Source organism: Dasypus novemcinctus, chromosome 10, assembly GCF_030445035.2.
Source record: "Dasypus novemcinctus isolate mDasNov1 chromosome 10, mDasNov1.1.hap2, whole genome shotgun sequence".
NCBI classification, from domain to species: domain Eukaryota; kingdom Metazoa; phylum Chordata; class Mammalia; order Cingulata; family Dasypodidae; genus Dasypus; species Dasypus novemcinctus.
In genome coordinates, this window is record NC_080682.1 from 39,094,578 (window position 1) to 39,110,566 (window position 15,989).

A 15,989-nucleotide genomic window follows, 5' to 3' on the forward strand; every position below is an offset into this window, starting at 1 on the left:
AGGGCATTTTTATCACATCAAATGAAACTTAATGAAAGCATATTATAGTCCTAATATTTTAAAAATACTTTACATGCATTAAATCCCATAACAACCCATGAGCAAGGGATACAATTCTTATTCTCATTTTATATAAGGAACATTAGAGGTATAAAATGGTTCAATTAATTACACAAATTCATTAAGATATAAAGTAACAGACATAAGATAGGAAGTTGTACATGATGTCAGATTCCACAGCTTTGCTTTGTTATCCACAGGTCAATGGGACCCAGCCATTTTCTATCTCTGTAAAATAAATGGGGTCTTTTTCCATCTCAGGCTTACTACCTGTTTAAATATAGGCAACTCCCTCCCATCTCTATGCTACATATAACTTACCCAGGGTCCCCAAATCACCCTGTAATTCCACATATCCATTGAAACTAAATATTCTTGAAATTAAAGAAAGATCAACTCTTAATCACATCTCAGAAGTAACCTGAATATTTGCTAAAAATTTCAATGACTCTACTTCTTGTCATGTTTTGTTGTGGTTCAGGACATTGGCTGGAAACAGGGAATTTCTTACTCAATTATTCGACCTATGAATATAGTAACATGGGATATTATTAAATAAAAGCCTAACCTTTCCCTTAATTTGGCAAAAGACACATTTTTGAGGCTGCTGTTACAATTAGAAAGCTCTTTGTTATCTGTTGTCATGTTGAATGAAGTTACAAGATGAAAGATATACCTCCTTACATGAGTATACATTTAGAAAAGAGCAGATATTCAGATGCTGTGTATCTGGGAGGAAGAAGCTAATATGATCAAAGCATCACCTTTAGCCCATATCAGAAGTCCTTGTTCCTCAAAATCATTTTGTGCACTAATGGATTTTTGTGGATTTTTTATAGTATGACTAAAATATGTTAATGTGTACTGATTCCTAGTCTAAGGAACATGAATAGGAGCAGTTAGTCTTGGATATCCTAATATTTCCACAGTGTTAGCATTAATCACCTCGTTCTATCTGAGCTTTCCAAACCCCTGGCAAGTAGAACCAATGATTCTGCCAAGACCAAAAAATGAACCCCGTGTAAAAATTATATAATTGTAAGACCTTAAGATTCTAACTTAAATCAAGCCCTCAGAACAGCTCTTTGAAAATGTTTTGCTGAGGCTGTTTTGCTGTGTAATAAAATAGGATTCCATCATTGTAAAAAATTAATTTGTCTCACGTTTGTTTTGCTCATCTTAGATAAATACTAAGTATGAGAAATAAACATGGATATTGGTGTAAATATTCTGGGGTCAAAATACAACTCAACATGGCATTTATTCATAAATTGAGAAAATCTGCCCTCTATATATGCCGATTAATCTGATAAGTTAAGGAATACAATGTACCTAGGAATAAATTTCCATTTAAACTATAGAAATATTCTAGAATAACTAGGGAACTAAAACTGTAGAAGGTGAAACTCTTGGTTTAGGCTATTTCCCTAATATTGGTACAATTCTCAGGATTTCTTAACATTTAGGTCTAAGTCTTATACTTACAATGATTCCACATCAGTTGGGAAAACACAGACCTAAGTGGAAAAAGACTCTTAAAAGCTCTATCCAATGATTAGTTACTGGGAATCCTCTAATAAGCAAAATCATGCCAAAAGATTTCCTAGAACCATCCTCGTATCATTTCAATTCTGATCTTATTCTTAAATTTCCCTGAGTTACATGCAAATTCATTCTCTTTCCATCTTCCTCCCTCCTTCTCTCTCTCTTTCTTTCTGTCACTCTTTCTCTCTTCCTTTCGTCCTCCCACTCTGTTTCATACACATACATACACACAAACACCTATACATAGACATCTGCAAATAAATGCAGTGTTTTGGAAATAATTTTGAGTAAATCTTTTTCCTAACCCTCAGAGTCTCTTCCAAAGTTCCCTTTTGACCTTGACAAATTAAATCCTTTGAGAAAAAGTCTGTTAAGAATCTTCGTGAATGTCTTAACTACGTTTTGAAAGAAGAAAAATACTGAAGTAAAAGAATAGCTAAATTAAAGAAGAAAGGAAAAACTAAAGGAGAAAAAAATGTTGAGAGGGGAAATTACAAATAAATGCATGAGAGCATATGGATAGATGGAATGGAAGATTCATTATCTATTTATCTCATCTATTATAAACAATAAATTGTGAAACCTAAATTCATGGGCTTTACTCATTGATGGACTTAAAGTAAAATGTTTAAATACCATAAATTAAGCAATATGATACTTTAAACAGTATTAGATATCATCTATATGCCCAGTATATGTTTTTGCATGACCTGGTGAGGGCTTATTACTACCCTAACAGTTTATTGGAGAATGTATTTACATTATTGGTTTATATATTGTTTTATTACAACCAAAGTCCAAATTTCTGTGCCTTGCTGAATGATTGTAATGCTAAAATATTTTTTACTATGCTTAAATATTTTCTCTCCAATACAAATATAGGCTAAACCCCTTTATTTGTTCCCAAGTTGCCAATCAAATATTCTGAATAGCCTCTCCTGAACAATAGCCAACAGTAAAATATTCCAGAAAAATATAACTTACAAATTTGGAAATACTAAGGTCAAAATTCATATAAAACAAAGAGGTATTTGAAGTCCTAATTATTTTGTCCCAGAACGTTTTTTCTTACTAATTGATGAATACTAACCATCATGTTCATTTCTGCAACAATTTATTCCTCTCTGAAAAGTCAATATGGTCCTTCAGTTCCTTGTATGTTTCTGAATTGTGCCACAAAACTAGCAATTTAATGTGGGAAGTTTTGGATTTATATATGAATCTTCCAGAGTGAAGAATCTTTTGAGAAACGCTTGCTGGTAACATCTTAAATTTAAAAAGCACAAGAAAAGCCAGAGGGAAAAGCTCCCATGGGTGTTTTGCATCAGCCAAGTAAACGTACTTATAATTACAGAAGTAAAGCCAATACTATTATCTTGGTCATATGGACTGCCTTAAGGCTTTCTACTCTTGCATTCATATCTTCAGGGCCATCATATATAGGTTCAGAAATTCATGTTATGGCACTAATGAAATATTATGGATATATGGTTTTCCATTTGCCCTCTAGCCTGATCTCCTCAAAGACTGTATTCACTGTTTACCATGATATAGTACATTGCATACACTTAAGAAATATTGAATTCTTCTTTATAATCTAACTGCATTAATGTGCTAATAGAGTTTCAAAAGAGCAGTAAGATTTTCTTCAGTAACACGAAATTGTTGCCATTAAGATGGAGGCATTTCTAGAAATTTAATTATACCCATTTGAAAGTTTAATGTTATATACCCTCTTTTGATTTACTAGGTATCAGCAAGTATTAGGTAAAAGACTTAGGAAAATCCACAGTGCATACTCAGTTTTTTATTATGTTTGTTTCTGTTCCTGATATATTTATTTTAATTTTTCCCCTGGGGTAGGGGAGGAGGACAGAGCCAATAGAATCTAAAAGGAACAGAGTTGAGTTAATTTTACCTCATTTTTGAGAGCAAGCTGGCCCATGCATAGTCCCTCATGATTTATTTCATTTTATAATATTTTTTTCTTTTTTCATACATTTCCACTTATCTTAGCACCCATAATACTTGATGTATTAATCAGGACTATCTAGAGAAACAGAAGCAACAGGATATATGTGTGTGTATACATATATAATTATGTGTAAATATATGTTCATTTTTATAAATATATATGTGTGTTTATAAATATATAACTAAATATCTTGAATTTTTTATCAGAATTATCTTCTATAACTGTCGGTTTTGGCAAATCCAAATTCCATTCCATGAATTGAGGCTCAAGATGAGAACTCCCATGAAGATTTTGATGAATTCCCAGTAGAAGCTGATTGCAGGAAAGAAAGAAATTCTTCTGACTGTTGAATTTATAAATTCTCTTTTAAGGCCTTCAAGTGATTGGATAAGACCACTCTCATTACTAAAAGCAATATCCTTTGTTGAGAGTAGATATAACCAGTCAGACACAATCAAGTTAATAATGATTTAAAGCAACAAAAATTCCCTCACAGTAAAATATCAGGCCATTACTTGCTCGACCAAACAACTGGACACCATAACCTAGCAAAATTGACACAGGAACTTAATCATTACACTCAAACATGTCAGTTTTCAACATTATTAGCCCCCAGGCATATCCTTGTGATTTTCTTGCTGCTGTCCATATTTTTGAAAATAATCTCTTATTTTTCACTCTCATTCAACTATGGCATTTGAATCTGTCCTATGTTTGCTCTAAGATAAAGACTGGCACAACTTAAAAATAATGCCTCAATATATATGAAGTGATGTGAACTGAGATAAAGCTACATGTTAAAACAGAATAAATTCACCTTCCTGGTGGAACATTAAAACTCATTTATCAATTATTGATAAAGCAAGAAAAAGTAAGAAACAAGAGATAAAATGAAAATTTAAAACTCCACAAAGGTATATTTACATAAATATATAATTATATATTCAATAATTGAAGAATATGTATTCCTACATACAGAGATAGAATACTTCGAAAATACCTATTAGAACACTTAAAAAAACCTCAATACACTTTAAAGAAGGGACATACTACAGAACTGGGAATTTAAGGTAGGTGTTAAAAATAATCAATCATATATATATATTTGGAAAATAAAATGATATCATGCTAAATGTTTTTAAAGAATAAACAATCTTAGAAAAAATTGAATGCCTTTAATTGAATGATAATGAACTGGGTTCAATTCTGACTTGTAGTTTGGGTAATAGTCACTGACAGTTTCTAAACAAGAAAAAGCTCAAAAACTGAATATCAACAAATCTTAGATCTTTCAGACAATTGAGGTTCCATGGAAAACTATCTCCTCAGAAACGGAAAAGAAAGGCAGATACAAAGAATTATTGTTAACCTGGAGTAGAAGACACAGAAGCTGGAGTCAGCCTTCATAAGTATAAGTAAAGGGTAATTGACATATTGCTGGAGTCAAAGCATGGGATGGCTTGAAAGACAAAATTTCCTGGGCAAACCTTAGGGACACACACAATTACCTGAGTCTAACCTACAGAAACTCAATCCGATTCCCATTCTTAATTTCAGGAAAAAAAAAAATTCTTTATGTTTCCAGTACTGGTGAGGAAAGTGAACATTCTGAACTAAAAGAGAAGCAGTCTCTTCTCATTAACAAATACCTGTCCTAATTTATCAGAGCTTAACCAAAGTGGGTTTTTCCAAATTAAACTTCTTAGGGAAAGGGAAATACCAAATTGCAGCTCTCTCCAGACTTCCTGTCTCACCTATGGGGTGGAAAAATATTGTATGATATTTCTGTTGTTTCACCTTTTCAACAACATTTTCTATAGTCAGTCTTTAATTTTAACCATTCAAGTGGTATTTGCATTTTACATATTGATTAATGATGCCTAGCAACATTCCATGTATTGTTTGCTAAGTTTATGTCTTTTTTGATGGAATATCTGTTCAAAATATTAGTTTATTTTTAATTGGAGTGTACAATTTTTATTGCTCATTTTTATTGGGTTCAATTTTTTCTTATAAATATGAAATATATTTTTACATATTCTAAATAGTATTTTTTATTACTATAAACTTTTCAAATACTTTATCCAAGAGTATAACTTCATTTTCCTTTCCATTTTTTATAATCTTATTCTTACAACAAACTTTTACTTTGTTAAAATGCATTTATCATGCCATTTCTTTTATGGACTACAGTTTTGTTTTGACTTTAACAGTTATTTGCCTAATTCAAACACCTTACAATTTTCTTCTATGTCTCATTCTAAATATTTCATATTATATATTTATGTAGAACTCTATGATTCATTTTGAATTAGTGTGCATATAATGTGTGAGATACAGGTCAATTTTAATTTGCTATATGTGTATATGTCCAATTATTCCATCAGCATTTGATTAAAAAACTATCATTTCTCCAAGGAAGTATGTTGGAGATTTGGATCCAAAGGGTATTGGGAATGAAAGAAAGAGAAAAAGGGGAGTGAAAGAAAGAGAAAGAAGAAAGAAAGAAAGAAAAAGAAAGAGAGAGAGAGAGAGAGAGAGAGAGAGAGAGAGAGAGAGAGAGAGAGAGAGAGAGAGAGAGAGAGAGAGAGAGAGAGAGAGAGAGAGAAAGAAAGAAAGAAAGAAAGAAAGAAAGAAAGAAAGAAAGAAAGAAAGAAAGAGGAAGGAAAGAAGGAAGGAAGGAAGGAAGGAAGGAAGGAAGGAAGGAAGGAAGGAAGGAAGGAAGGAAGGAAGGAAGGAAGGAAGGAAGGGAGGAAGGAAGGGAGGGAAAGAACAAAAGAGCTGGGATCAGGGGATCTGTGAATAGAGACTCATCAGACAACTTTATTGTTTAAAAGGGGCTCTCCATATACTCCAGTCTACATGACAACAAGCAGGAACACGTAGCCTATGTGACAAGAAGCAGCAATATGCAGTTAACTGTCAGTATTACCCATAGTTGAAGGAATTTTTAAAAATCTTATCTCAAGGTACAAAGTCTAAGTGTTCTATTCACTACAAAAGTTATGTGCTCATCTTTTCTTTCAGCCTTTACAGCTTCATCCTATTTGCCAGGAACTCTTTTTTCTTTCTTTCTTTCTTTTTTTAATATTACATATTAAAAATATGAGGTCCCCTTATACTCCTCACCCCCCTTGCCCCACTCCTCCCCCCATAACAACAATCTCCTCCATCACCATGAGACATTCACTGCATTTGGTGAATACATCCCAGAGCACTGCTGCACCTCATGGTCAATGGTCCACATCATAGCCCACACTCTCCCACAGTCCACCCAGTGGGCCATGGGAGGACATACAATGTCTAGTAACTGTCCCTGCAGCACGACCCAGGACAACTCCAAGTCTCAAAAACGCCCCACATCACATTTCTTTCTCCCACTCCCTACCCCCAGCAGCCACCATGGCCACTTTCTCCACAACAATGCCACATTTTCTTTGATTACTAATCACAATAGTTTGTGAATAGAATATCAGTAAGTCCACTCTAATCCATACTCTATTCCTCCATCCTGTGGACCTTAGAATGGTTGTGTCCACTCCACATCTATATCAAGAGATATCAAGAGGAGGCTTAGATTTCAGCTGGATGCTGGATGCAATTCTCTTGCTTTCAGTTGCAGGCAGTCTTGGCCCCCTGGTGTGGTGGTTGACCTTCTTTACCTCCATGTTAGATGAGTGGGGTAAGTTCAATAAACTAGAGTGTAGGGGTTGCAAGTCTGTTGAGGCTCAGGGCCTGGCTATCACATGGTCAATCCAGAGATTCAGGTCCCCTGGGTATACATTAAACCCCAATTCTCTTAATTACTGCATTCCTTAGGGTGTAAGCATAGCCATGGAGACAGCACTAGCATGGAGACAGCATGTCTCTCCTTGTGAGGCCATTGTGTTTGTTTCCAACAGAAGTACTTACAACTTTTTGCTTAGATTAGATCCATGAATATATGGATCTAATTGTGGACTCTATAGGCTGTTTAATTGTTCTAATTGTCCACCTTTTTGAAATTGCAACACTTATTTAATTACTGTAGTTTTATAAAATGCCTTGAAATCAAGAAATGTTATTTCTCCAAATCCATTTTTTTATACATTTGTGTGGGCTGACTTAGATGCTTTGAATTTACATACAATTATTAGAATTAGGTTATAAAATTCTAAAAAGAAAAGCTAGTTGTTTTTCTAAGGGGAAGATAGCATTGAATTGAGGAATTAATCTTGTGGGTCGTGCAAAAACATCTTTAAAATATTGAGTTGCATCTAAGATGACTGAGTAGAGAATGGCAGGATGCACTCATCCTCCAGAAGTGGCTCGAAGATTGACAGGCTTGCTTGGCATAGGGGAAGTCACAGTGTCCAAGGGTATTTTGAGTAGGATGCCAGCCAGAAGGTAATCAGCTTGGCACTGAAGGAATAGCAGGCCTGAAGGCTTACAGATGTGGGCAGATAACATGGTAGGACCTACCCAGACACCTGTGGCATAAGAGGGAGGTCCAAAGATTTTGTTTATTTTATTTATTTTTTTGCAAGTAGCTGGCAAGGAGGAACCTGCGCATCAGCGAACTGAGAGGGAAGTTTCAGTTTTTCATGTTTGTTTGTTTCTCTCTCTCTCTCTTCTCTTCTGGGTACTCAGGGAGTGGGGAGGGGAGTCACAGAATTAAAGGTGGGCATATACAGCCCATGAGGGGACTCCTAGCTGGGCACTGGTGGCCCGAGACAGCCTGGAGTTTCCTTCCTTCCTTCCTGCCTGCCTGCTTGACTCTTTTTTCTCTTCCTTTCCTCTTTTAATTTTTTTTATTTCCTTTATTCCCACATCTTTTCTTTTTTTTATTTTCTTTTTTCTATTAAACACAAGCAATTCTAAAGATATAGATTAAATGCAACAAGGTGTCAAAGAAGATCTTTACCATAAAACCAAATAAAAATAAAATCCTAGGCACTAGAAAAGAAACTGTCCAAGAGAATACACACATCAAGATGAAAAGATGCCTAGAATGTCAGCAAAATAATTATGAGCCATACTAAGAAACAGGAATGTATGACCCAGTCAAAGAAACAAATAAAACATTGGAGGAGATGCAGAATTTGGAAAAGATCTCCATAATCAATTTAGGGAGATGATGGAAGAAATAATGGGTTTTAAGAAGACAGCAGCTAAGCATATAGAAGTGATTGTAAACATATATAAGAAAAACATAAATCCTAAGGTAATGAAAGATCAAGTAGAAGAATTAAAAATTCAGTAGAACATGCAACAACAGATTTGAACAGGAAGAGGAAAGAATTAACAAACTAGAATTTAGGACCTCTGTAATTGCTAGATAGAAGTGGAAAAAAAAATGGAATAAAAATGAACAGGGATTCAGGGAATTGAATGACATCATGAAAACCACAAACGAACACATCATGGGTGTCCCAGAGTGAGAAGACAAGGGAAAAGGAGCAGAGGAAGTATTTGAGCAAAAAATGGCTGAAAAGTTTCCAACTCTTATGAGGAACATGGATGTACATGTACAAGAATGGCAGAATGCTCAAAACAGAATAAATCCTAACCAAATTACTCTAAGACACATACTAATCAGATTGTCAAACCCCAAAGATAAAGTAAGAAACCTGACAACAGCATGAGAAAGGATATATATATATATCACATATAAAGAACACTTGATACGATTAAACACTGATTTCTCATCTGAAACTATGGAGGTGAAAAGGCAGTGGTATGATATAGTTAAGGTACTGAAAGAGAAAAAAATGCTAGCTAAGATTCTGCATCCAGCAAAAATGTTTGTGAAAAGTGGGAGAGAGAGAGTGAAGTATTCACAGATAAAGAGAAAATGAGAGAATTCATAAATATGTGCCCTTCCCCTTAAGAAATACTAGAGGGGTCAGTAGCATGTATGCATGAGTATGGACAGGGACAGCTGCAAGGGCAGGGGTGGGCCAGGTTGTGGGGATGACAGAAGGTTATGATGTCCCTGGCAGTGGGTGGCAGTGGACTGGGTCAGCAGTAGGCAGCATGGGTGTCAGGTGCAGTATCCACTAGAAGTCTGACCATTTATTGGCAGCTGGACAGGGGTCTAGTGAGCAAGTTTTGGGAGAGCTTAGAGATGGTGGCATCTGGCTGGATTCAGTGGGCATCTACACTGGGCAAGTACTACAATAAGTATGTTCACATAGATGCTCCTAGCAACAAAATTCTTGCTGGATTGGAAGTATAGCTTTCAGGAAAATGCCTTTGGGGGCCCATTACCAACACAGCCTTCACCAAATTCTCTGAAAAATGTTTCATGGTTTTCAAAGCTGAGGGTATCTGGTGTCACATTCTTGGGGTTACTTGCAAGTATAAAAATGAATAGGGATGGCAAATGTTTGTCTACAGAATCCATCCTGAATGGATCATAATGTCAAAATGTTTTGAACGTTAAAAATACATTGGTGCAGGACAATTATTTGATCAGACCCATCATCTACCTCATTCCAGACATTCACCTGAAGTTGGCCAGCAAGTTGAAAGATATCATCAAAAGACCTCAGGGGACACTTACTGATGATAAGCCAAAGGCTTTCCATCAAATTTATCCAGATCTTTCCTCACAAGAGGATGAAGAGTGGTTGAAACTGGTGATGAGATAAAAACAAGCAGGTATTAGTGAAGCAGGCTAGTAAAATAGGGAATCCATAGATGGATCTGGAACCTGGCAGATAGTACATGTGGACATCAGTAACCCCCAAGATGGCTGCTGGAAGATCCCCAATAGGCAGAATTTCTTGATTCCTAAGAGACTCTGACAGAGAGTTTCCTGGTAGGCTGGAGACTGTGCCCATTACTCTAGGAAGAATGAAAAAGCACCCTTTAATAGACCATTATGGTGTCCCAGAGTCCTAATCTGACTAAAGTTTACTGCTTCACACAATTTGGAGTTGAAGCCCTGTCTCAGCATCCTGAGAATATTTATTTTCAAGGCTTAACTGGCCCACAAGTGTCCTTGTGGGTCGGTCTTGGGGGTATCTTATTTTGGATATCATATCAATGAACCCAAGCCACTGGGAGGCCTGAGCATTCCCAAATGAAAGCACCTGAGACTTTGTCCCGGGAGATAATTGGCTGCTATCTGAATGGATGGACCCAAGGAATGGGAGCCATTCAGTTTCCTGCTCTGGTTCTCAGCACCCCCACTTTCTAGGGTCTGAGACTGACTGACCCAAACAGAAGTTCTTGAGTTAAATGTCAGGAAATGTTTGGCTGTTGTCTGATTTCCACCACCCTAGGAAAACACAAACCACAAAAAGAAATTCAGTAAAAAGGTAAAACATGGGTAAACATTAGAAATTGCAAGGGTATCATGACATGTGGCCACCCTGGGGAAGGGAATTCCCACAGCATCCATTTTGGCTCTGCCCTCCACTTTCCTACTTCATCCCCCAGGTAACTGTGTGTGGTCAGATAGAAATGCCGGCTTGCAGAGGTGTGGACCCAGTGGGAGGGGTAAGCCCTTCGCTCTCCAGCTCTCCATCACTGCTGTGCACTCTCTAGGGGAGAGGGTGGGAGAAGGCTGTGGGTCACCAGCCCTGAGGACAGAGACTCTAGCTGCTAAAAGGTCTTGAAAGAGCAACACAATTAGCTCCATTTCTGTGCCCTAGCCCCTCCTGACTGGGGTTAGATCTAACAAGGTGGGGAGTGCAGCAGAGAATTCCCAAGCCTCAGTCCTTTCCTGTCCAGGATTGCATCCTGTGGAGGCTCATACACAAACCCATTTAAAATAGAGAACCAAAGGAAGACATTAAACAGGCTGTAGGTCATAGTTTCACTCACCAATAAACTCCTGGGCTGGCTTGCCAAATATGGGGATTTATCATCTATAATGGGGAGTTATAGCCTATAAATTAACCCACTTTATCACTTTTCTCCCCCTTCCTCTCTTGCTGGGACCCCTGATCTGTTATTTTCTCCCATTTCTCATACCTCCCTGCCTGAATAAATTACTGGCCTAACTCACCTGGCATGCTCTTGAAATTCATTTCTGTAGCAGAGCCAAGAACCTAGATAAAATCCAATAACATTAGGTTTTCTGGGCTTTACCCAGACAACCGTGATACTTGGGATAACAACAGTGATGGTGATGCTGAAATTGATGCCCCACCAACTCCAGGAAAGTCTTGGTAGTTTCATGCTAAATGGATTTTGGACACTGACATTTTCAATGAATGGATGAATGGGGAAGATTATGATGCAGATAAGAAGAGGAAGTCTGTGAGTTTCTGTCAGTGAATTTCAACAAAGAGTGAAGAGCCAGTCAGTCTGAAGTCCAGAGAGAAGAGATAGAAAAGCAGCAGCTAATGCTTGAAAGAGGAAACTTTTGCCTTCTCCTCTCTTTCCATACACACAGAATCACAGAAGAGGATTGGGAAAAAAAGGTCAAGCTGGTCTTTATCACAAGTGTAGAAGTCAGAAAGAAGAAGGTAAGCAAGAAGATCTTACCAAAGATATGGATGACTGAACACCTGTACCCAACATACAGGAAGTGGTATTCCTCAAAAAAGTAAACTCAAAAAAAAGATAGTAAAAATACACCTGTTAGAAGAGGAACTGTAGCAGATCTAGATGAGCAGAATGAAGAAACAGTCACAATATGAGTTAAAAAAAGATGAAGATCCTAGCAAAGGTCATCAGAGTTGCTGAGTCAACCCTGGCAAAAATAATGTAACAGAGCACACTATTCACATGATTATTCATAGTTATGCTTCCTGATTTGATTTTAACTGTATTCATGTGATTTAACAGCATGCTATTCCTGAGTGTTTCAAAGGAAAAAGACAAATCCAAGCCTCCAGAAATAAACTAGGTGTTTCAAAATTTTATGATTGACATATATCATCTGAATCCCCAAGAATATTTAACCAGCACTGCTTATTGGAGGAAATTGACAGAAGAAGTGTGCGCTGTGATTAGGGTTCATGCCTTTTTTAAAAAGATTCTGTTTTGTTTCTCTTCCCTTCCCCCCCGCCCAGTAGTCTGCTCTCTGTGTCCATTTGCTGTATGTTCTTCTGTGACCACTTCTATCCTTATCAGTGGCACCAAGAATCTGCATTTCTTTTTGTTGCATCATCTTGTTGTGTCAGCTCTCCATGTGTGCGGCACCATTCTTGGGCAGGCTGCACTTTCTTTCACACTTGGCAGCTCTCCTTATGGGGCACACTCCTTATGCGTGGGGCTCTCTTACGTGGGGGCACCCCTGCATGTGTCTCATGGCACTCCTTGCACACATCAGCACTGTACATGGGCCAACTCCACACAGGTCAAAGAGGCCTGGGATTTGAACCACGGACCTCCCATGTGGTAGGTGGAAGTCCTATCCATTGGGCCAAGTCCACATCCCTGTTCATGCCTTTTTAAGCAAGGGGACTTGTTAATTACCAAGTAGAATCAGAAAGTTGACCTATGGCAAAGGAACCTCCTCTGACTCCTCATTTTAATGTATTAACTGACACCCTTTCTGGGTTTGTACCTGTTCAGTTTCAATCACCTCAGGTCTCTGCTGTTCAATAAATGAAAATTTTTCCTGAAAGAACAAGGAAAAACCAATTGATTTGCCGAATATTGGTCTCTGTACTGATATGTACTCCAAGAAAACCTTAGAAAAGAGTAAAGGATCTAGTGCTGGAAGAGAGTAGACTGAACAGGAGACATTTCTACTTGTGGAAGCTCTAGAGATATATGAAAATGATTGGAAAAAAAATGTCACTACACGTAGGAAGTCGAACCCAGGATGAGTGTATTCTTCACTTTTTGGAACTACCCATTGAGAACCTATATCTTGAGGATTCAGATGCTTCCCTTGGGCCCCTGGCCTACCAGCCGATCCTTTTCAGTCAATTAGGAAACCCAGTCATGAACACTGTTACTTTCTTTCATACATATCCTTTGGCATGTTGGGGAAGTTTCCTTCTATTCCTATTTTTCTAAGTGTTTTTATCAGAAAGGATTCTGGGTTTTGTTAAAGACTTTTTTTGGTATCAATTGAGATGATCACTCTTTTTTCCCTTTGTTCTGTTAATATGCTCTATTACACTAACTGATATTCTGGTGTTGAACCACCCTTGATCTGGGATAAACTCACTTGATCATGGTCCATAATTCTTTTAATGTGCTGTTGGATTTGTCTTGCTAATATTTTGTTGAAGATTTTTGCATCTATATTCATAATGGATATTTTTCTGTACTTTTCTTTTCTTGTAGTATGTTTATCTGGTTTTGGCATTAGGGTTATATTGACCTCAAAGAATGCTTTAAGGTGTTCCTCCTCTTCAACTTTTTAGAAAAGTTTGAGCAGGATTGATATTAATTCTTTTGGGGATGTTTGGTAGAATTCACCTCTGAAACCAATCGGTCCTGGGCTTTTCTTCATTGGGAAGATTTTTATTACTTATCCAATCTCTACTGTAATTATTCTCTTGAGATCTTTTATTTCTAGAGTCATTGAAGGGTTTTGTATTTCTAGAAATTTATCCATTTTATCTAGGATGTCTAATTTGTTGGCATATAGTTTTCATACTATGTTCTTTTGATTCTTTTTTTATCTGTGGGATCTGTAGTAATGCCCCTATTCAATTCTAATTTTATTTATGCTTTCTCTCTTTTTTCCCCCATATCAGTCTAGCAAAAGAATTGTCATAAATTTTTATCTTTTCACAGAACCAACTTATGGTTTTGTTAATGCTATTTATTGTGCTTTTATTTTCCATTGCATTGATTTCTGCTCTAGTGTTTGTTATTTCTTTCTTTCTGCTTACGTTGAGTTTAGCTTGCTATCCTGTTTCTGCTTTAGGTGTACAATTAGGTCTTTGGTTTAACCTCATTCTTCCTTTTCAATGTAAGCATTTAGGGTTTTAAATTTCCTTCTTAGCATTGCCTTTGCAGCATCCCCTAAGTTTTGATAAGTTATGTTTTCATTTTCATTGTTCTCAAGAAATTTAATGATTTCTGTTGTGATTTCTTCTTTGAACTGTTGATTAAGATTGTGTCATTTAACTTCCTACATTTGTGTATTTTCAAGTTCTCTGCCTGTTATGGATTTCCACCTTCATTCCACTGTGGTTTGAAAAGATGCTTTGTAAAATTTCAATTTTTAAAACATTTATTGAAACTTGATTTGTGACCCCAATTTTTTTCTATCCTAGAGAATGATCCATGTGCACTTTAGAAGAATGTGTACCCTGCTGTTTGGTATGTAGTGTTCTGTATATGTCTGTTACTTCTAGTTCATTTATCATGTTATACAAATTCTCATTTCCTTATTGATCAAACTAAGCATGAATGATAACCAGCAGCCATCCCCAGAATGCCAAAGTCTTCAGGAAGAAAGCATCCCCTTAATTTGGACTTTCATTTATTCTCAAAACTGTGAGCAAATAAATTTCCATTTGAACTTCCTGTGGATTATTTTCAAACACGAACATTTAGACTATCATATTTCACCATGACATATCACATCTAACAGGACCATTTGCTTTTGAGAAATTATTCTAATCACTGGGACTGTAATATATGATCTGGAATGAAAGGAGGAGGTTTAAGATAAAAGAAAGTCCCAGCATTCTCACATGATATAGCCCCAGGTGGTTGAGTAAAATGCATTAGAGAAAAATAACTGATAGTTTTCTTTTATTAATGGTGGACCCAGTTGAGATGAAGGCCTATTTATCAGTTAAAAATAACAGAATATAGAATAAAATAAAATAATTTTTTACACTTATAAGAGATATTTTAAGAGACATTTAGGAAAATCAAAATGTTCTAGGAAAGTTGATAAAAAGGAAAGAATTAACTACTTATGATTACTTTTAAATATCTAGGATATAGTGTAGTCATTAACACAGGGTTCTCTCAGGTCTTGAAGAATACTAAGATAGCCTAGAAGTGTCTAAGGAATGAATATGATTGTAAGAGTGTGACCAAGGCAAAAATTAATAAAGAACTGGGTCATTCACAATTTATTTTAGCTGCCAATCTTGCCTTTAGGCTACCTCTCTCCCCCAACACACTGCAAGACTTCTAAGCTTCTGTGAGCCTAGTACTTTCTGATTGTGTGGGGTTTAAATAATATGAGTGTTTACAAGTTAGGTTACGGTATTCTTGTAATAAAATTTGTTATGGAATACTTTAAATTTCTAAAAAAATGCATATTAATTGATAGAATTTCTTAAATTACATGCTTATGTAAATATTTCTTAAGTTTCCTATTATCATATGCTGGTCAATTCAATTGATAAAGTTCATTAGACATTGATTTGACATATTTTTTTCAAAAACAGTCATTGGATTACAGGTTGGACAATAAATGCTGGAAAGGACTATTAGCAAGAGAAAATTATTCTTAGTCGAAGAGATTTAGGAATAGGCTTAATATATA

At 36.3% G+C, this 15,989-nt stretch overlaps 1 pseudogene; it reads left to right on the forward strand.

The window, feature by feature from the left end:
• The first annotated feature begins 8,693 nt into the window (after positions 1 to 8,693).
• Positions 8,694 to 13,543, forward strand: LOC101447176 (SWI/SNF complex subunit SMARCC1-like; annotated as a pseudogene).
• The last annotated feature ends 2,446 nt before the right edge of the window (positions 13,544 to 15,989 follow it).